The 22993-nt window shown below is 37.2% G+C and overlaps 1 protein-coding gene and 1 pseudogene across 1 annotated transcript in view; both read left to right on the top strand.

The window, feature by feature from the left end:
• The window catches only part of Frmpd1 (FERM and PDZ domain containing 1), a 171210-nt gene that overhangs the window by 31333 nt on the left and 116884 nt on the right, over nucleotides 1–22993 (top strand). The window lies entirely within an intron of this gene.
• On the top strand, nucleotides 16634–18498 carry LOC102030531 (annotated as a pseudogene).

Raw genomic sequence — 22993 nt, 5'->3', positions numbered from 1 at the left:
GTATTCCTCCCTCTTCACTGGCTAATTGGTCCTCCAAGTGTGGTCTGCAGATGAGTAGTAACAGCAGAGCACCAGTATATTTCCTGAAAGTGCAATTTAGGTGCCTCACCAAACACCTACTGAATCATAATCTTTAGGGTTGAGGCCCTGGAATCTGTTTGTTAGTGAGGCCCCTGGGGACTCATGTACACCTTGTAGTCTGAGTAGCACTGGTTCTGAGTGCAGATATTTCCTTGCAGGTGATTGTTGTTTGTCTTTGTTCCTTTTTGTGTAATGGAGATCCACACATAGTTGGTCTCAAATAGTCATTGTCAGTTCTCTAATTTGGAGGTCACCACTGCTAACTCATTTTTTTTTCTGTATTTTCCCAGGTTATTTCTTTCAGTTTCCATAGTCACACAGAAGCATAGTCCTTTCACTTCTTCCACCTGTGCACCTTGCCTTCCAGCCTAACTAAGCCTCTTGCCTTAATTCCTCAAATTGCAGCATTTCCCTCATCTTTCGGTTTTCTGGTTCAAGGACTATGTTAAATCCCCAGGGCAGCTCATTGCTTCTCCTTTATGCTTCTATCTCTACTTTCTTCTTCAACTTCTGAAATAATAGCTCTACCGTCATTTTTCTTTCTTTCTTTTTATATCTCTGTCACCTTTCCATGTTACTGTGCAGCTGAGTCTTAAGAGAGTCCTCTCCTTTCATCTCCAGTCATTGTTGAGTTTCCATTTTAAACAATTCAGTTTTACTTCATCAAACCTTCCCCCATAGTGGGTTACTTCTAATCTTTATAGTTTGGGGATGCTAGGGGCAAAGAATAGGTACCCAGATACTATGAAAAAGTTGCTAGATTTTATTTGGGATATCTGTAATGGCTATCGAATCGCCTGTGTTGGCTACAAAGTGAAGTGAAGAATGTGAAGTACCTCAAGATTACCCAACCAGGCTTAAACTAAACTTGATTCATTTACTGAATGACCAAACACTGAGTAGGATGTGTATTAGGCACTCAGGAATAGGACTATGACTTACAGTGATGCAATTAAAAGCCGAATTAGGCTCAGAAAAAAAAAAACTGATATTGGCAGAGCACAGTTACTAATGAGGGTGCTGTGTTGCACATAGTAGACTTTTAAGAAAATATGAATTAAATGAAATACTTTTCAGACTAATAAGTCTTTGCTTCTTTGTTTCTTCACCAAGTTATAAATTCACATTTCCACAGAGTGCTTTCTGCAGTGCTTTGTGTTTAAGGATGTGACCAACCCTAGTCATCTTCCTTCTGCTTCTGCAGTAATGGACGGGGCAGCAGCGGGAGGGAGTTTTACCGGAAAATGTGAAGGAAACACTTGGACTCAGGACAAAAGAGAACTTGTAAACATATTATTAGTCTTTGGGGAAATCTTACTGCAAATTGCTCTGAAGAATGAAGATACAGAGAAAAAGGACAGAAGGGGGAGAAAGGAGAAATCAAGTTTTAAAAGCAAACAAATAATGGCTTAATTGGATGGAGTTGTTTCATTAACAAGCTACACGATCCAAGAAATCTCATTTGGTTATTAGCAACTGTATTTAAATTTTAAATACAAAACACATTTTATAGATGTGAAATACTTATCAAACTTTTATCACTCCTCTCTGGGTTGGCAACTAATGTAGCTGCCTTGGGAGAAGGCACCTTGATGTAGCTTAGGAAGAGAAAGGATTTAGTTCCAGGCCCTGTTTCCCATAATCCTACTACATGATCTTTGGCTTGCTCTTCCCTTCTTGGTGCTCCAGTTTCTTCTCCATAAAATGAGTAGTTTAGATCAGGTCTATGGTTCAAAATCTGTGGTCTCTGAGCCGGCAGTATCAGCACCATGTAGGACATTGTTAGATATGTAGATTCTACTCCATCAGAAATAGTGGGTGGGGCCTAGAAATTGCTCTTTTAACAAGCCCTCCATATAACTCTGATGCACAGTCAAGTTTGAGACCCATTGGACTAATCATTCTGTATTTCTGTAAGTGGAGTAAGTGAAGCAGACACAAAGCAGATTCAGGCAACTGAGGTAGATATTGGTGCTCTGGCCCACTAAGTCCCAGCTCCTGGAATGGGTTGAAGTGGCAGATGCTCTATGGAGCAGAGTCATTGTTCTCAGTCTTTCATTTCTCAGCACTAGATAACCCACTGCAGGCACACTGAGTGCTTACCATACTTCACCAACTTTGTGGAACACATCTTGACCACAAAGATTAGAATTTGTCTTAAACTGATGGTGCCTTCAATCCAATGAATATGGTATACTAGCAGCACTGTAGATGTTCCTTAGAAGTTATGCCAGGCTTTCATCTATATCCTTTTTTGAAGTTTAAAGCTCTGTTATCCTTTTCTGGAATTAGAGGTCATCATGGGAAGCTTGCATCAAGGTTTCTGCATTCTCAAAAACTGAAGGAAAAAATATCTAGCTAGCTTTTGGTAGAGCTTCCAAGGTTGTGGTGATCCTATGTTACTCAGTGCTGGGTGTAATAAGCTTACTCCAAGTTGCATGATTACTTCTGGGCACTGATTAGTGTTCTGAAAGACAGTTTAGTGGATGATAAAGGCCTTAGACTCACCCCCTGACCTTCAGGAGCTCCATTCTAGTAGACATGACATAAATGTCAATAATTATAATGTGCTAAGTGCTATAATAAGGACAAATGGAAACTCCCACAGAAGGAGGAATTAAATCTAGGTTTACTGGGTGTGACTTCAGGAGGAGGTGACATCTCCTGGGTCTGGAGGAAGAAAAGATCAACGAGTGGAAAAAGAAGAAAAAAATAACATGTTTAAAAGCACTAAGTGTATACTTAAGGTGAATCTTAACGGCACATACATTATACCTTAATAAAAGCTGATTTAAAAATTGAAAAAAGGAAATTGTTTTGATTGTAAAGTGCAACTGCAAGGTGTATTTGGGAAATGACAAGACAAACTTTGTGGGCTACAAAGAAGTTGTGTGAGTGGTGAGATGAAACAAAAGAGTTTGTTTATATTCAGATTGCACAGTTTGTATGCCTTCCTAAGTTTAACTGGTAAGAAATTTAGTAGAGAAAATAAGGGACTTGAAGTTAGAAGCATAGCCTTTGAAGCTGTAGAACTGGTTGCTGTTAGCCAGCAAGTACTGTCATTTTGTACTAAAGATAACTCAGATTTTTTGGGCAGCCCAGGCTAGAAAAATGTGTGAGTTAGATAGCTTTCATTACCTGATAAAAAGAAGCATGATGGTTTGTCAAAAGACACAAATTATCTTTTTAGCTCTAAATTCTAAGGAGTTTCCAATATATATGTTGCTATCAGGGTCACTGAACAACATAGTTTAAAGTAATAATTTCACAAATTCTAAATTTCTTTATTCTAAGTATTGAATAAAAGTTAAGGTCATAATTTTCATATTTTCCATATAACAAAAGAAATACATGTTCATTTATATATCTACATACATATCAGCATATATATATATATATGTCATAAAAATTGCTGGTCTAATGTTTTTGTACATATAGGCTATTTAGCATGTACAATAATGATATTATTTAATGTATCATTTGAACCTACTTTTTACATAAAATATTTTAGGAACATTTTCTCATGCCATGAATTATTCTTCCACAGTAGTTTTTATTGTACTACTTAATGAATATACCATAATTTAACAATGTCCTATTGTTGAACCTGCATTCACTTTTGTAATATTGTGTTCAACATGTTGATGAAATTGGAAATAAACCATTTGGCCCAGTCAGGATGTTTTCTATATTGTTATTTCTCTTTAGGCTGGTAATATAAAAACACCCAAGTCAAGCCGTTTTTAAAAAATCAGGAATTTCTTGTTGTGATAACTGAAAATGTCAGGAATATATTGGTTTTTGGTACAACTGGATTCAAATGTTCAGATGAAATCATTAAGTGCCATGGCTTTCTCTTTATTTTTCTCAGCTCCATTCTTTTCTCTGTAGGGTTTATTCTCAGGCTAGCTCTATCTCCACAAAATAGTAAAAATGGCTACTGGAAGCTTCCAGTTCATAGTTTCAACGACTCATAATTCTAGAAAAAAGAGAGCATTTTTCCTGGTAGCTTTCAGCCAGTCTTAGAGAAACACTGACTAGCTCAGTCTGGGTCACGTGCCCATCCTTGGACAGGTCCTTATGGTCAGGATAAGAGTACTGTGATTACCCAAGAATGATGTATATGTGAACCTAATGGGAGTGGTCATTTGCCCTGAAATCACATAGATAAACAAGATTACTACTGAATGAAGGAGGAATAATTCCTCGAAGGAAGAGATGCTGGTCAGATTACAAACAACTTTCCAGAAAACAAAGTTCTACAAGAGGGTTACTTGAATCAAAAATATACTTTTAGAAAGGCTTCTAATACATGTAGTTAAATTGCATTCCAGAAATGTGTAATGAATTTCACTTCCTGAATAATGTATGGGAAAGTCCTCTTTCTTAAACCCTTATAACCATCGGGTAAGGCTGTTTTGTCTTCACATAGTTTCAAAATCACATGTGTATAAAACAAACCCTTGAGAACTGGCACTGTGTTGTATACTGGGCCTTGGGAAAAAAGGCCTTCATTTGTGGTTTTTATTAATATCTGTGCTGCAAGTTCTCCCACCATAATGGAGATGTTTACAACATAGTGCTTAATAAGGATCAGTGTCTCAAGGTTCATCTCTCCCTAATATCCAGCCCTTCTCCGCAAAGAGAACTACCCTTATTAATTCTGCTTTCTATTTTATTTACCTCCATATTTCTAATAATATGCCTGTACTACTATATATTATCAATTTAAACCATTGCCTATTGGAATAATAGAGATAAAATTTCCTATTATGGTAGGATGAAAATTTAGTTTTTAGTTATCTCTCCACTTCTCACCTCCATCATTCTCCAGATTTAACTGATATTTTTTGTTTATTGTTCATTTGCTAAATAGTGTACATTATTAAGGTATAGCAACTAGCTTTTCTTGGAGTTAGAATTTCCTTGGTATGTTTTTTCTCATTTGTTTGATTTTCTCTATATTTATTATACTTTTCTCAAGGGTTCCAAAATATGTTATATACCTATGAATATTTTGGGTTATCAGCTTAAACACACTAGCTGTTCTTTTTCTCATGCAAGCTTCCTTCTCCTAATCCTTGTGCTTCCTGGGCTTCTCTGGACTGGTTGTTTTTTAGACCTGTTGCATGCTTTTATCTTGATATTTCTCACTTCCCTTCAACTCTCTTCTATTTCAGCTCTTCTGTTTATTGAAACTCCTCTCTGTTTCCTTCTTGGTTTACTCTCAGGGTTTTACAGACCTCTTCCAATAGCTTCCTAAAGCAGGATGCATAGAAAGTCAAACTTTTAATACTTTTAAAGTGTGAAAATATCTTTATTCTGTCCTCTTCTTGACTGGCTGTAACATTTAGGTGGAAAACAATTTTGCTAGAATTTTGGAAACATCAATCCACTGACTTAGTTTTTCTTTTAGCATTTTTCCTTTTTAACATTAGTACATGTTTATAGTACATAACGTTTACATTACTTGTTGGGAGTTGGTACATGTACGTAACACACCTTAAATCCTTTTTCCCTTCCCTCTCTTTACTTCTTCTCCCTCTTTCCTCCATTTCTGGACTCCCTTCTCATTTGAGAAAGAGCTATCTCCCTACTTCCTATTATCAATGTTTCATTTTGCTCTTTATCTATAATTTGGGTTTCTCATATATGTGATATTTAAATTTGTGCTTCTGATTTACTTTACTTAACACATTCTCACTCTTCAAATACTACTATACTTGCCTGTATAATAGTGGAGGAATATCAGCTCTTTTTAATTTCTGTTTTAAAATGAATTACATAATCCATAGATTAGTAAACTGTTCTGGAAATCCTCCATTTAATTACCTTTGTACCTTTGTGGAAAATCAGTTGATCATGTATGTTTGTATCTATCTCCATATTCTCTATTCTGCTTCGTCATCTAAATATTTAATTTTTCCCTAATATGATACTCTCTTGATTACTTCCTATAAATATGGAAATTACATAGTATAAGTCCTCCAACTGCCTTTTCTTTTTAAAAATTGTTGTGGTTATTCTAGTTCCTTTGCCTTTCTATAAAAAGTTTAGACTCAATTTGATTTTTACAGAAATCCTACGGGGATTTTGATTGGAAGTACACTCGTTCTATATATCCCTTTGGAGAGAGTTGACAGTTTGGCAATATTGGCCTTCCAATCCATATACATGAAATGTCTTTTCATTTATTTAAGTTTTCTTTCATTTCTGTCATCAGAGTTTTATAGTTGTCAGCACAGATCTGGTACATATTTAGAAGATTTAGCCCTATACCTTTTTTTAAGGTATATTAATTATGAATTCATAATTATGAATGGTGCTTGCTTTTATTCTACTTAGCATTTGCTCACAGCTAGCACATAGAAACAAGGATAAAAATTCAAGTTCTAATAGTATATTTTTGGGGAGTAGCCTTTGGGATTTTCTAGGTAGGCAATCATGTCATCTACAAATAAAACTTTTTATTTTTTCCTTTCCACTATGCATGCTCTTTTCTCTTTTCCTTGGCTTATTTCACTAGTTAGGACTTCTAACTCTACTTCTAGTTGAGTAGTAGTGACAGCAGATACTTTTGTCTTGTTCATGACCTTAGTGAGAAAGCAATCTTTCTTTCACCATTAAGTATGATGTTAAGCTTCTCTTCTAAGTTTGCTGAGTGTGTTTATCATGGATAGATGTGTTAATCAGCTTCCTGTTACTATAACACATACTTGAAATAAATCAATTTATTTAGATTAAAGGTTTACATACTCATAAGTGAAATAAACCAGACCTCCATGTGTAAGCAACGTATTGTCTCACTAGTGTAAGTACTTGAAAGAGTAAACAGAAATTAGGAGGTATGACAGACATTGTGAAACAAAAGGAAAATGCTCAAAGGTAAAGAGGAACTGGGGTGAGGGAACAGAGAAAAGAAAAAAGGGGAAATTATGTATGTATGTATATACAGGATAGCTAACATAGGTGTATTACTGACTTCTATCGCTTTACTAAAAGGAACAGTTAATGATTACGTATTTGATCAATCTGGCATGTCTCTATTTGTTTTCCTAAGAAACCACTTTGAAGATATCAATATGTAATACAACAACCATTGTTAATTTCCTACCACTTTGTCTGTAACTCTGTATTGTGTGTATTGTTCTTATGCTGTTTTGTAAATGGATGTCTGTTTGTTAATGTTTTCCTTCTTTTATTCTTAAAATAAATTAAAATAGATTAAAGGTTTACTTTGGCTCATTGGTTTGTAGGTTTCACCATGACCAAATTGGCCCTGTTGCTTTGGACCTCAGGTGGCACACTGTAGTTGCAGTGTGCAGCAGAGCAAAGCTGTTTACCTCAAGGTAGGGTATCGGATGAATAACCCTTAGGAATCGCCGGCTGATGTGGTCTGCAATCTCCCAAATGAGTGGACGGCAAAGGCTTAAATAAATGAGACAGCTGAAATGATTTTAGGGCTCCAGGAGGGTGTGACTCTCTTAAAAATTTAAGATTCTCTGGGTTCAGACCCAGACTTCCCTGAATGGCCCATATTTATTAGGTTTTCAAACAAAAGAGGGAGAATACTAAAAAAAAAGCAAATATCTGGGCAGGACTTAAAAATCTGTTTAAGGACTTTTCCAAATAACACTTTGTTAATTAAAAAAAAAAAAAAAAAAACTATGTTATCTCTATAAAGGCTTTCACCACAGGAGTGAGATGCCTACACCTACAGTCTCCTTTTAGTTAGTTAGGGGTTAGAGCCAAAAGTCCTCAGCTATGGCCTTGTCTTGTCCTTTGAGGATTCATGGCTTCTCACCCACCATTATAGGCCTCAATAGAGACCAGTAACTCACAAATAAACTTAAAAAGCCAATTGTATTACTCCTGCTCAGAACTACTTCATAGTGGTCTCCATCAGCAGGGAAAAAAAGAGAAAGCAGGATTGTCGAGCATCTCACCTTGGGCACCTGAAGGTACCTGCCCAACGACTCAAAACTTTTTGCTGACCCCACCTCTTAAAGTTTCTACCACCAGCTATTGGTGCCAAGTTGGGATCCAAGTCTTTAACACATGGGTCTTTGTGGGACATTTAAGATCCAAACTATACCAAATGTTAAGTTTTTTTAAATGTAGTAAAACCTTGGATTATGAGTAATTTGTTCTGTGAATGTACATTCACAGAATGTACATTTACTATCCATTTCTTGATGGAAATGGATAGTAAACAAACAATTCTAAATTAAAAGCCCCTAATTGTCCTACGTTTAGCTATTTTTCATAAGAAGAAATCATCACCAAAAAATCTACAAAATTTTCCCCATCTCTACCTCCTTTTTTCCTTCCATTTTCACACTTGTTCTAATGCACTAAATTTAAAAGGACTAACACTTAAGTTGTTTTGGCAGGAATTGTACTGATTTCCCCTTTCTTTCCCTCTGGCAGACTGAATTTGAAAAGAAAGAGACTGAACTGGATGGGTTTGGCTCTTGATAATCCCTTATGAATTGTATCCAGGAGATATGATCCTAGAGACATTTAAAAGAATGAACTGAGCTAGAGTCTTGAGACTACATAGTTACAGCTGGAAAGGCCAGATCAGTGTACAAATCTGGAGGGCAAAAACAGAGCTGATAATGCAGGAAAAGCCAAAGATTAGAGGTGGGAAGGAGCAGAATGGAAACATGATTTTTTAGGAACTAGTTGGGAGTTCTATATTAGTTAGTATTCCTGTTGATGGAACATAATACCTAACATCCAGAATTTAAATAAAAGAGGTTAAATTTGGTTCATACTTCGGGAGATTCAGTCCACACTCAGCTAGCTCCAAGGCAGAAACATCATTCCTGGAACTACAGTCATTCTCTTGACTTTTAGTGATATTTCCTTGTGTTTCTATATAATTTTTTTTTTTTTTTGGTTTTTCTCCGGTACCAGGAACCGAACTCACGACCTTGCGCTTGCCAAGCAGGCACCTTTGCCGCTGAGCTAAATCCCCAGCCCCTCTATATAATTTTATTACCCAACACTTTACCCTCAGAAACTATATTTTAATCTCACCTATAAAAATTATGTCATTTAAATATCTTTTAACCTACAAGCTTCCCCTCCATTTCTCTCCTTTCCCCAAATTTGTCTGTTGAAAAAGCTGAACCATTTGACCTGTAGAGTTTCCCACAGCCTAGATTTGCTTACTGCATATTCATGGTACAGTTCAACACATTTTCTTGTTTTCTATATTTCCTGAAAAACCAGCAACTAGATCCAGAGGCTTTATCAGGTTTGGGTTCAATCCCACTGACAAGACCCTGACGCAATGGCATTCTTTCAGCAGTAGTCATATAAGGTTTGGTTGTTTTTCCCAGTGTGATATCAGAAGCAGTGAGTGCTCAATGTCAAAATCTATTAATCCCTTTAAAGTTGAAAAATGGTGAGGTTCTGCTTCTATCATTTCTTTTAATTTATTATCTGGAATGCTTTTCATAAAGAGATGATTCCCTTCCCCTACTATTTTATTCATTAGACATATAGTCAGTGGCCTGCTGAAGCCACAATTTACCTGCTCATGAGCTGAATGTGTACATCTCTTCCAAACCTCTGGTTTAGTGATGTCACATTACTGGTATGAAATTGGCTATGGTAGGCGTATTAACACTGTGGTACTTGACAAAATAATGCAAATCAGGACTTGTCCCTTTAGAGACTCAATCCTTAAATATTCACCATTATGCAACTGTTCAAACAAACAAAACAAACAAACAACTATTGTTTCCCATCCTAATTTTAAAATCAACATTCAAGGTAATGAATTGGTTCCTTCAGGTCCTCCAAGGTGATGAATTAGGTTTTTAAATGTCATTATGAATTCATCATAGGATTCTATCTTCACGACCTCGTAGTTCCATATGGCTACTGGAACTCCAGATATCATTTCTAAGTTTCAGGCAACAAGAAAGAAGAAAGAAGAGAGGAGGAAGAAAAAAGGAATTACTCCTGTATGAACTTTTCTGGAATTCCCCTCTCATAACTTCTTGAATGTCAACCACCACCTTTATTTGAAGAACAGGCTAAGAAATATAAAGTTTCAGCTGGGCACAATATCTGGAACTGTATTATTGAGGCAGTAGTACAGAATGAGTACTGGTTAGGCAAGGAGCAGTTGATGCCTTACTTTCAGTCTCTGGACTTTATATTTTAAAAATACAGCAGTTGCACTGTATGACATCTAAGGCAGTCTAAGAATCCTAAGTAAAATCTGAGTGTGGTGACACAGGCCTATAATCCTAGCACTCTGAGAAACTGAGAAAGGAGGATAGTAAATTGGAGCCCAGCTTGGGCAACTGAGTGATTTTGTGAGACCCTATCTCAAAATGAGAGAAGGGAGGAGGGAGAGAGAGAGAGAAGGAAAGAGAGAGAGAGAGAGAGAGAGAGAGAGAGAGAGAGAGAGAATCTGGGGGTATAATTTAATGCAAAGGTCCTGGGTTTCATTACCAGTGCTACCAAAAAAAAAAATCTATGTAAGAAAAATACTTTCATCTCTCTGCTTTCTTAGTTTGTTTGTTTGTTTTTTGTTTTTTTTTTTTGGTTTTTCTCCGGTACCGGGAACTGAACTCAGGACCTTGCGCTTGCCAGGCAGGCGCTTTGCCGCTGAGCTAAATCCCCAGCCCCTTCTCTGCTTTCTTAGTAATTTTTAGGACAAATAAGCAATTTCCCCCTTAATGATAGGAAAAGAATGTACTCTGCTGACCCTTTAAAAATATTTTTATTATGTGAAGAAAATCTAGTCTAGTAGCAAAATGAACAATTGAACAAAGCTATCTATCTGGTTTCAGGAAGAAATAACGTCTTATACCTGCTCCCCATTTCCTACAATAATTTATATTTTGTTACCAAGAATTTTGAGAGAAGAGTATTTTGGGCAAAGATTATTAGAATAATATTGTATAAGTGTTTCAGGAATGCAGGAATATTAGAACAATACAGTAATCCATTCTGCATATGGCTAGAGGGTGTAGGTAGAAGTATATAGATTTGTAGACTGAGGCCCAGAGGACCTCACACATCATATTACCATATTTCTATTTCTTGGATGGGCAAATTGATACCTGAGCTGGGATATTGGGATACATTCATACCACTTCTTGGACACATTGAAGAAGCTGTACCTTAAAAATTTTTTTTTGCCTATATGATCTTATGATTTGCTCCTTAAAAAACAATCTGGCTACAGTTAACTGGGACTTCACTAAGATTGCAAGTGGCTAGGGAACACTCTCCTGCAGATAAGCACAGAAAAGCTGGTTAAAGTGACTGTCATCCTCAGAACACTTTGTTGCTGGGCATACTGGTGCATGCCTACAATCCCAGCAGTTGGGAGACTGAGGCAGGAGGCTCACCACGAGTCTGAGGCCAGCTTGGCCTACATAAGCAAGTTCAAGGCCAGCCTATACTACATAGCAAGACCCTGTCTCAAAAACAAAAATAAATAAATACATAAATGAACACTGTTGTAGCAGGAAGAGCAGAGACAGTGCCCTCTGCCCTCTCACACCACCTGCTGTCCTGGCCCTGCACGTCCTTCACTGGCATTGGGCTGGAGGTGGTCCTTTGGGCCCCTTTCAGTCTTTAGGTCCTGTATTAGGTAATGGGGTCAGGGATGACCATCATTTGAGTTGTATAGAGCATGTAATATTCCTATACCTCACAAGGCAGGCAAAGAAGATAATATGCATATTTTTGACAGAGAGATACTTTACCTGTAGGGCTCATCTTCCTTGTTATTCTAATGTGGAAGTAGGCCCCATAATTTAACTAACTTTCTTAAAATCTCCAAGTTATGTAGAGCAAGAACAGTGTCAAATCCAAGGTTCCTAGGTTGGATGCAGATGAACAAACAGCTAACCTGAAGGATATGTTATATAAATGTTAGATATTAAATGACTGAGTTTGCCTTAACTCTATTCTCTGAAGGACAAATGGATTCATTATTTATGTTTCTTTGAGGTGTATTATCCATGTAAATGTTTACTAATTACAATTCTTAATTAAGCTACTGTGATGAAATATATAAAAATTTATATCGGGTTGTTCAGTTGATCTGGATTACTAGTTAGTTTAAAGGTCATTTATATTTCTGAGCACTGATAACTGCTGTGGAATAATCAGAAACCATTAGGAAAAAAATGATCATTTCAGCTTTCTGAAGCAGTTTCTTAATCTGTGATATGAGGGTGTTCTGGTTTTCTATTGCTGCGTAATGAATCATCTAGGACATAATGGGTTCAAGCCATAGAAATAAGACATTTTGTTTCCAGCCGTGCCATTTGGACTGGACTCAGCAGGAAAGTACTCTGCATCTGTGCTGCACAGTATCAGCTAGGTGCTCAGTTGAGGCGTGGAGGATCCACTTTCCAGGCAGTGCTGGCTGTTGGCTGGGAGCTCGGGCAGGTTTGAGTGCTGGGGACTTGATTCTGTTCCATATGGCCTGGATTTCCCCACAGCATGGTGGCTGAGTTCCAAACAAAAATATTTTAAGAGAAAGAGCCAAATGGAAGCCACATTGCTTTTGATGATCTACCTCAGAATCACAGAGTATAAAATGCTTATACCCTATACCAGCTGTGTCCAGCCTGTGGCCTGCCTTCTTCCCCCACTCCTAGTTTTGTCCACTGTTGTCCTAACTTGCTCAAGTCCAAGAATAATTCATGTTAAAATACATAATTTCAGGCTGTATGTTCTGATTTACCAGTTCTGGATAGAGGCCTGAGACCATGGTCCTGCTAAGAAATATAGGCACTCTGGCACCTTGCTCGATGGCTTATGATCTCATATGAACCAGTCACTTATGCTCTTTGAGTCTTTATTTCCCCTTCCCATAGAAGCAGGATGTTTCATCTCATAGAGCTGCTTTAAAAATTAAAAGAGATTGTGTGTGTGTGCACGCATGTGTATATGTGTAGATGCCCCGTGCATATGGTGTATAGCAAAATGCCTAATCCATGGTAAAAGTTAGCTATTATGTTTTTGTTGTTATTATTTCTATTACTATTATTGCTATAACTCTGATCTCAGGTGTATATAATAAAATGTGTTAAATTGATATGTCTTTCTGGCATCCATTTTAGGCCAGAAACAGAACAATCAAATTCATTCTTTTGTAAGTCCAGTTTACTTCATGTACATTTAAAAACAATCTGTTCATCATTCTTGCTTATATAGCTAGTGAAACTTATTTCATAATTAAAAGTTTTTAACTTTTATGCTACTTCACTTATTTAAAATATTGATAGACGAATGATGACCTGAAAGCTTCTGTGCTGAGTGATGAGTGTAGAGAGTACCTTGCCTTCACAGAGTTTGTAGTCTAAGGTCTTGTCTGTATTTCAATGTAGATGTCATAAAACCATCCTCAAGCACATTTCAACTTCTATGGACTCTGTGTTCACACAGTCCTGGCCTAGAAAGTGCTATAGACATTGCATCTCACAGGCAAAAACATGAGGTGTTAAATATGGGTATGATAAAGTGCTGAGTCAGGGAAGGAGGAGCTTATATCCATCATGGTTTGGGAAAGGCATGGAGAGAATCAAGAAAGATTTTATGGAACATTGTGGTAATTAACTCCAAACTTTGAAAGATAGATAAGATTTAAGCATAGTTGTCTGTGACAAAGGGAGGGAGCTAGATTCTAAGTAGAAGGCCAGCAGGGAGATGAGGTATGTGGGCTATATCCAAGATATCTGAATGACCCGTGTCAGAGCCTGGGGTGGAAGCTCAGAAGATCAGAATGGTGGTGATGTATTATGAATGCCAGGCAGAATTCAGTGAACAATAGACTGTATGCATCAGTGAGATTGGAGCAATATCTGTTTTCTTTGTTTTTGGAGTTGTTTGCCATTATATTTCAAGTGTTGAGCATATTTATTTGGTAATCCTTTAATGCTTGGCAAATGAATTAATGAATGAATGAGAGAGAATTCATGCCTGAAGGGTTTGGGGCAGAGGAAGGACAGGATTATTGCTGAGCTTTTTTAGACACTCTGCCATCAATACATTGGATGGCCTAGGGGACAGGGGATGGCAGATGGGGAAAACAGCCAGATAGGTGTTTTAGAGCTTCAAGTGAGCAGTAATTGAGGGCCTGTAACAGAGTAGTGGAAATGTGGTAGACAAGAGGGAATGGCCATAAAATGCATTTCAGTCATAGAACTGTTGATATTTAGTGATTTAGTGAATAAGTAAAGGAAATAGATGAGTTAAGGATTCTTGGGGACCCATGTTTGAGTACAGACAAAATACACTACTTGTACTCCATTTGATAGGGTTTAACTTCTTTCCCATTGATTGTAAAGACAGGTACCATGAGCCTCACCAGCCTAGGAAAGAAGGAAGCCTGGCAGAACCCCTATCCTCAGAGCCTTGCTATTAGTGTCTGAATTTGAGGCCCATGAGGCAAGAAATATCCTTTTGCATGTGCTCCACCAAGGATCAGTCACTAGAGAACATGGCAGCCTGAGTGGACCCCTAAAGTTCTTCTTCCCGCTGATGCCAGTTCTCTTTCTCAGCCACCTCCTCCGACTGATGAAAGATGGTCAAGGCCTTCATAAGGCCACACAGAACAAACCTAATCTGTCTTATTATAAGATGGGGCTCCAGTTAAAGATAATTATTATCTGCCTTCATATGTCTGACTATTTCCTCCGGCTGAAATAATATTTTTCTGTAACAGGAAAACATCTTGCAATAGAATGAAATAGCCTCTGTACCTCTTTGGAGCATGTCTCCTGTCCTGAAGGTGTTATATCTCAGCAGCACCTGCAGAAGCTGAAGGCTCATGGAAGGAGAGTCTCAATACTTTCTGGGTTAGCTGGCCTCTCTTCCTTTGCAACTTAGGTCTAGATTTTAAAGTTGTAGGCAGTTTTTTTGCAAGCTAAAAGTGTTTAATGCACATTGCTGAGGTGGCACCACTGTTATACCTTGAGACAAGCAGAAACCAGTTTGTATTTCTGGTAATAGTGAATAGCTAATGCAGCTGATAGATAATACAGCCATCCGCCTGCTAATTCCAGCACAGACTGTGGTTGTGAACTCTTATCCTAAACTGAGACTCAGTCTGTGCCTAGAACATATAGATAACCCTCCCTTTAATGACTCAGAGTATCAGAACTTGGAAGTAACTTTAGGGATCACACAAATGGATGCCTCTTGGATGAATAAGTGATACGGTTATACCCATTATGGCTATGGGACACCATCTGCTCTAAGTAGCCATACAGACCAATGTCCTTTCTTCTTCTTTCTGAAGGCAGTTAACTGTTTCCTATGGAAAAGAAACTTGTGACCTTAGCTAAAAACTTTCTGCCCTCAAAATCCCAGTTGCCTCATCCATAAAGCGAGGGAGAAGTCCTTAAGATATCCAAGCCTTATTTCAAGTTCCAGAACAAGGGAGCCTAAAGTCAGAGACTGAGCTAGGAGTAGGATTCAGGCATTCTAGTTCCTAATTCAGGGTTGATTATCCATTCTTTGCCACCTACCTTGGGCCCACATAGCATGAAATAGAATCCTTCCTTGCTTTTTCAGAGTCAGTCTAATATTGATTACTACAGAGAGCACAATACTATTCATGGCGATTTAGCTTCTCTAATCCTGATAATTCCATGTCAGGATCCTTTATGTGCCTCATGAAAGATAATGGAGTGCAATTGAAGTCTGTAGTTTTTTAAATATATGAGCAGTTGTCTACATACCTTTTATTTGTTTCTCACTGTTGCTACATGGAAAAGATAATGCTATGCAAAGGCACTTATATAAAAACATCATCAGAATGTCACCTGAATGAAAATTCTGACAGTAATAATATTAGGCAGACTACTTTATACAGATCTTCTGAAATCTGACCAACATTCAAATAGGGTCAAAGATCATACATTTAAATAGATAATTCATATCACAAGAATTGTAAATATCAATAAGCAAGTGAAAACACACTTAGCTTTACTGGTGATCAAATCAATGCAAATTAAAATGTTAATAAGTTATCATTTTGTACTTATTTAAGTAGCAACATTTTAAAAATGATAAAGCTCATTTTGGCAATGAGATAAAATGGGTACCCATATATGCTCATTGAATTGATATATTCCTCCTGGAACACAGTTTAATAATACCTGTCAAGAGTCCTCTGACTCAGGAATTCTATTTTTAGAAATTTATTCTAAAATATAATTAAGAAGGTAGATGTTGATTTGTGTACAAAGATGTTCATCATAGCATTATTTAAGGAAAAATTGGAAACAAAATATCTAAAAGTAGGTAAATCATTAAACATATTACAGTACATCTTCATGAAAAAGCCATTTTGAAGTATTACAAATCATGGTTTTGAAAACCAGTGTGGGAAAATGTTAGGCTATAATGTTCTGTCAAAAGAATAGAATATAAAACTATGTTAGGGTGTGTGGCGCGGGTGTAGTAACCGCGTCAGCACTCCCCCGCCTCTTGCATCTAGGGGTCCTCTTCGGGTCGCCCCTGGTGGGCGGTTCTAGAATCTTGAAGGAGAGCTCCAGAACCCAAAGCGAACTCAGGGGGCGGAGGCACAAGCTGTGCGAGCAAGAAAATGGCAGCGGCCTCGGTATCGTGGCTTCCGATTCAGCTCTCAAATATCTTAGCTGAACCATCAAAGTCTAATGGAAATATGGTTCATCGTTCTTCATCTCCCTATATTTTCTGCCCTGAAGAATCTTCAAGATAAGATTTGACACTTAGAACTTGAGAGGATTCAGGCAGAAGAAAGTGTGAAAACTTAGTCTAGAGAAACAAGTGAATATAAAAAAAGTACTAGATGAACAGATACAAGAAAGGGAGAATTCAAAGAACGAGGAATCAGAGCATAATCAAGAACTGACATCTCAGTTGCTTGCTGCAGAAAATAAATGTACTCTTTTAGAAAAACAGTTGGAGTACATGTGGAATATGATAAAGCATGCAGAAATGGAGAGAACATCTGTCTTAGAGAAACAGGTGACCCTAGGAAGAGAACAACAACACGATCAAACACATGTTCAGAGCCAACTTGTGAAACTGGATCTTCTTGAACAAGAATATAACAAACTTACCACAATGCAGGCCCTTGCAGAAAAAAAAATGCAAGAATTGGAAGCAAAACTTCATGAAGAAGAACAGGAAAGGAAATGTATGCAAGCTGAGGCAGATGAGTTGCAGACTGATCTAGAAACAAAGAGACTTACCTTTGAAGATAAAACAACTTCATATTCTCCCATTGCAAGAAAAGTTAAAAAAAAAGAAGTCAAAACCATCAGCAAAGAAAGGACCTAGGAACTATTTTGGTGCAAGCCTCATTATAGATTATGCTTACGTGATATGCCATTTGTGGCTGGAAAGTCCACTAGTCCTAGCCATGTGGTGGTAGCCAATGTCCAGCATGTCCCGCACCTAACGAAACAACACAGTAGAGTTCTGTGCCATGATCGAGTAGTGAGCAACATACCCTTGGCAAAGCAAGTACCTTCACGAAGTAATAGAAGTAAGAAGTCAGCAGTGGTGAAGAACTGTAAGAAGTCTTGCAGACTTTACAGGATGAGTTAGGCCAGATGAGCTTTGACCACCAGCAGCTTGCAAAACTCATGCAGGAGTCACCAGACACTGAATTGAAAGACAACTTAGAGTGTGAACTGGAGGCATTAGTGGGAAGGATGGAAGCAAAAGCCAACCAAATACCTAAAGTTCGAAAGTATCAAGCACAGCTGGACAAACAGAAGCTAGAGAAGCAGAAGAAAGAAGTAAGAGCTAACAAAAAGACTCTTGATGAAGAAGGAAACAGCAGCGGCCGATCTTCTGGGGTCACGGGGACACAAGTAAGAAGGATTTTGCCAAACTGAGACCTGGAGAAAAAAGCAGGAAAAATCTTCAGTTATTGAAGAACATGCAAACCATACAAAATTTATTGCAAAGCAGTAATGTGTGTTGGGATTACTGATTGCTCATACCAGGTCATAAATTTTATTCAGATAATCTGTACCTCATCGATCAGATACTGGCAATTTACTTTCCAGTTTTCGTACTTATGTTGGAATTAATTAATAGCAGTTATTAAGGGCCTAGGCTTCATTACACACATTGTTTGTGTTGTGTGGCACCACTAAATGTTAAACCATGTACGTAAATGGGAACTGAGGGAGTTTTAAAACTCAAGAGGCACATTCTTCAAGATGAGTGCACTGTACTGGTATATTGCACTTTGTAAACAAATTATCAATTTTTTACTTGTGGCTGTGATATTTTTAAAAAGTCATATATATTTATAGATATAGATATAGATATGTATGTATAAATTAGGTTTAAATTTTCAAAATACGAGGCTGGCCCCACAGGCAACATTTGCTTGAAGAGTCTCATTCTTCAGTCTTCCCTGGCATCAAGTGCCCACTTGCCTTTTTCATACAGCTATTAAATATGTTTACTTTGACTATTGATAGATGTTTTTCTATATTTAAGTATTTATATATTTAAGAGGATTTTGTGTTTGCTTTTTTGATATTTTAATCATTGGTACATTTCTCTTGCATTTTCAATCTTCTGTTTAAAATTTTTAAAGATCCAAGAAATCACTTACCTATAAAATTGTAAGTGTATTTTTGAGAGTATAGATTGTTGATGAAATAAGTAAGATTTTGGAAAAATGCGAGGTAGAAGGGAGCTCTTGTGAAGGTATACACATTTGCAGTTTTTCAATACCTGTTTGTAATCATGTTAGGCCAAGGCATTGTGGTTTTAATTTTGAAACTTAGAGAACCCCTTGAATATTTGTTTTTGGTATAGAACATGAGTGCAGTAAGAACTGTACACATAATTGTCATATCAATGTAAATATGAATAGATCAAAAAACATGTTACTTTTTTACAAATTTGCCACTGGCATCAATAAAGCAGCTTTTAAGGAAACACTGAAATTTTATTTAGCCTGTTAACAAAGGCTTTATTTGTTGTAAACTCTCAAAAACATTTATACTGCATATACCATGCAATACTTCATTTGCCATTCTCATGCTTACATAGAAACTAAGCCCAAAAAGATTGAATTATTTCATGTAAGAACCTTTGAGAGGGTTAATGAACAGGTAAGCCACATATGAAAAGAATTCTTTTATGTGCCTCCTTGGGAACTGAGATGGAGGATAAGGATTTTATCTATACAACCAACATTAATTTGTGTAGCTTCTGATTACTAGGCTTGTCAAGCTTCTTGTTAAATTTTCTTCAGTTAGGAGTCTTTAATTTAGTATCCTTGCATAGATTTTGAGATATTTGTGAATCATAAACTTCTGCTTGTGTGTATAATTTTCTGATGAGCAGGTTTGTAGTAATGAATTAAGGATGAAACTACAGACCTGAGGAAGATGAAAAATTGTTCTGTTGACCTGGTAAATATTTCCTCTCATTTCCCGTTTCAACTATTAAATTTTTATGATCTCCTTGTTTTGAGTTTTAGGTCTTTAAATTATATAAACTATCACTTGAATGGTTGTCTCCAAGTCCTAATTAGGAGAAGAGTGATTGAAAGATGCTAAATCCTATTCTGTCCCTCAGCTAGGATTCAAATTGTACCCACTCCAGCTTTCAGTACTCTCATGTGAGAACTGAAAACAAAATACTGTTTACTGGAGTTTACAGTGGAACAACATGTCCATCCACTCATGTTGTAGCAAAACTTACTGCAGTGCATCTCGAGGCTCTTTGTGTAAGATGCCAGCATGGACACCACGCTGAGTGCATTAAGAGGTGCACGATAGGCATTTGAATTATCCCGGTATAGTGTGGTGAATGCAGTGGTAACAGGTATATGCACTGTGCTGAAGGAACACACAGGGAGGCAGGGAATGGCAGAGGGGAACGTGATGGGTGGCAGTAACTTTCTGGAGGAAGAGGTGAGAACAGCAACTAATCACAAGGGAGAACCATTCATTCAGGTCAGTAGCATAGACCAAACAAAAGTAGGCTGTGTTGCTGTTTACATGGGAGAACTGTGAGTGCAATAATGGGTATGTAACAGTTGGAACATGCAGAGCACAGCAGAACCATAGGCAGAGACTGGATTATAGGAAAATATGCAGCTTCAGCTCGATCACACTTGCCTCTAGATTGTGTACATGTGATCATAATAAAAGTACACTGTACAACTAATATTCACAGGTATAAAGTTATAAAATGTGTAACTGTCAATCAAATATGAGGTTTTTTTGTATATAAGTATACAAAAGTGCTAGTATTTTTCTTTTCCATGCATACATAAGCCAGTGGCTTATTTTAAGTGCTCAAATGTGTACCATACACTGTGCCTGGAAAATCTCTATAGAAGATAGGGAAGGCTATTGGAATGTTTTGAATAAAAATATGAAGATTTGAACTTAGATTTCTTCTCTAACTTTTGAATGAATTTGAAATAAGAATTGAGTACATTAAGAGTAGAATGCCTTGATCTGTTCAGGATTCTCTTGTTACATCACACCCGAATGAAAGGCATAAATGAGGAAAATGGAATGAAGAATGGGTCTGAAATATTTGAAGTCTCTAAACTTTAATACTGATTGGCCAAATTTACCTATTTACCCTGTTTAAAGTTTTTATCATGAATTTCACACAATGACCAAATCATTTTGGTACCAGTTTTGCTAATACTGGATGTATCTTTATTGTAAGATGAACAGCATAACTAAAGTTCAAACTATACTGAAGTAATAATTCTAAAATGCTGTATGATTTGTTTGACTTGGGTTCAAATTAAACATTTCTATTTGCAGCCAAAAAAAACTATGCTAGCCATTCAGTTTTGTAAGAAACAAACAAGCAAAAATAGAAAGAAAATGATTATGTGGTAAGGTTTTGAGTGTTCTTTTTAAAACTTTCCTGTATTACTAAATCATATACTATGAATATATATTATTTTTCTAATCAGAAAAAATAAATACTATATTTAAAAAGAACAGCCCAAGAAAGGCTAAAATAATTTATGATGGTGTCTAGAATAGAGGTGTTGGGACAGGCTGTTGAGGTCCACTTCACCTCTCTCCGAGTAGCTCAAAGACTTCCCTTAATGATGCAGAACCTCTTGGGTGAGGAAAAAAATCCTGAGTAACATAACCTCTGACAGTAATAATACTGCGCAGACCACTGTATACAGATCTGCTGAAATCTGGACCCTATTTGGGTTCAAACAGGACCCAAGATCATAAATTTAAACAGATTATCCATAACATAAAAATTGCAAATGTCAATAAGCAAGTGACCAACATGGTGAGCATACCTTTAGCCAGTTGCACATTTACCTTGCTCTTCTCCAACACCACTTGGGCTGCTTTTTGGGTTGTTGTTTTTAATAAACACATTCCCCCACCATAGTAATCTGAATCCAACTTGACCTCTCCTATGTTCTTAAATGTTTCATGAATTCATGTTTCCAGGAAGTCCACTTTGTGTTTTAAACTGCCCCATGCCACTTTGAATCCAGATTCTGCTGCAGATAAAAGGTGACAAGGCTTAGAATAGCTACTGTATTCTCTTAGAAGAAAGAAAAACATATGGCCAGCCTTATCCCAGTATTCAGCTGTGAGTAATAGTCTTTCAAAAAAAAAACTGGGTTCTGAGAGGATCCACAGGTACAGACCAGGATGAGGACATATCTCTCCTGGAATAAACACTTGCAGACTCAGAGAGCTTGGCTAGAGAAGCAAAGGCTCAGAGTTTTCAAATATTTTGGGTGTCTAGTAGGAGAGGGGTTAAACATAGTATCCATATGACCCTAATTGTTGAACTTGAATGGACAGACAGAACTCACAGAAAGGCAAATTTTAGCTCAATACAGACAGTCATATATTTGAACATGTCTTTAAAATGTTGTTGATTAGGTAATATTTGTATTGGTAAAATATTCAAAAGCTACCAGGGGATATACATTGAAAAGGCAGTTGCTCTCCTGTGTCTGTCCTTCATTCCCTCTTCCCAGCAACCAATATTAATAGTGTGTGCTTGTATATTCTTCCAGAAATAGCCTATGCACGTCTCAGCACACCATAAAGACCCTTCTATTTACAATATAGTCTTTTAAAATTTAAAACTGTTTAAGATTATCCTCTGTTAATTCATAAGCTGCAGCCAATATATTTCCTTATTCATTTTAATAAATGAATACAATTCTTAACATGGCTATCCTATAATTTACTATATTGTTCTTTACTGGTGATTGTTTAGGGCACTTTCAATCTTTTTTTTTTTTTTACCATTTTATAAAATGCTATAGTGAATATTTTTGTACATATGGAGTACATATATAAATTCTTCTGTTGAATTAATGTCTAAAAGTAGAGTTGCTATATTAAAAGATTTTAATTACTAAAATACAAAGTATCTAATCCATTAAATAGTTCACAATCAGAAGACATAAAGGGTATAGGTGAAAATTTTCTGTCCTTTGGCCTGTTAGTCCTTGCCCCCAAGTCAGTTAGTGTTTTCAGTTTCATATATTTTTGTAAAGAAGTATTTTCCATTCTTTTTAAAAATACGAGTGGAGGCTGGGTGTGGTGCCACATGCCTATAATCCCAGCACTCATGAGGCTGAGGCAGGAGGATTCCAGAGTTTGAGGCCAGCCTGGGCTACATGATGAGTTCAAGGCCACCCTGAACTACACAATGAGACCCTGTCTTAAAAAACAAAAAATACAAGTGGTAGCACATCATTTTCAAGATCCTATGCCTTGCTTTAAAAAAATTAGCAATAGGTCGTTCCCCGGAAGGAGGGCTTCCGGCGCACAGGGAGCCTCGGGTGGGGAGCGCCAGTCTTCCGGCTGGCTAGCTTCCTGCCTGCTGGCTCCTGGAGGGTGGGCCCCCAGCGCACGGGGAGTCTCGGGCGGGGAGC

Source organism: Chinchilla lanigera, unplaced genomic scaffold (genome assembly GCF_000276665.1).
Source record: "Chinchilla lanigera isolate Chin_1 unplaced genomic scaffold, ChiLan1.0 scaffold00018, whole genome shotgun sequence".
Lineage (NCBI taxonomy): Eukaryota > Metazoa > Chordata > Mammalia > Rodentia > Chinchillidae > Chinchilla > Chinchilla lanigera.
This window is presented reverse-complemented; position numbering and strand designations above follow the sequence as displayed.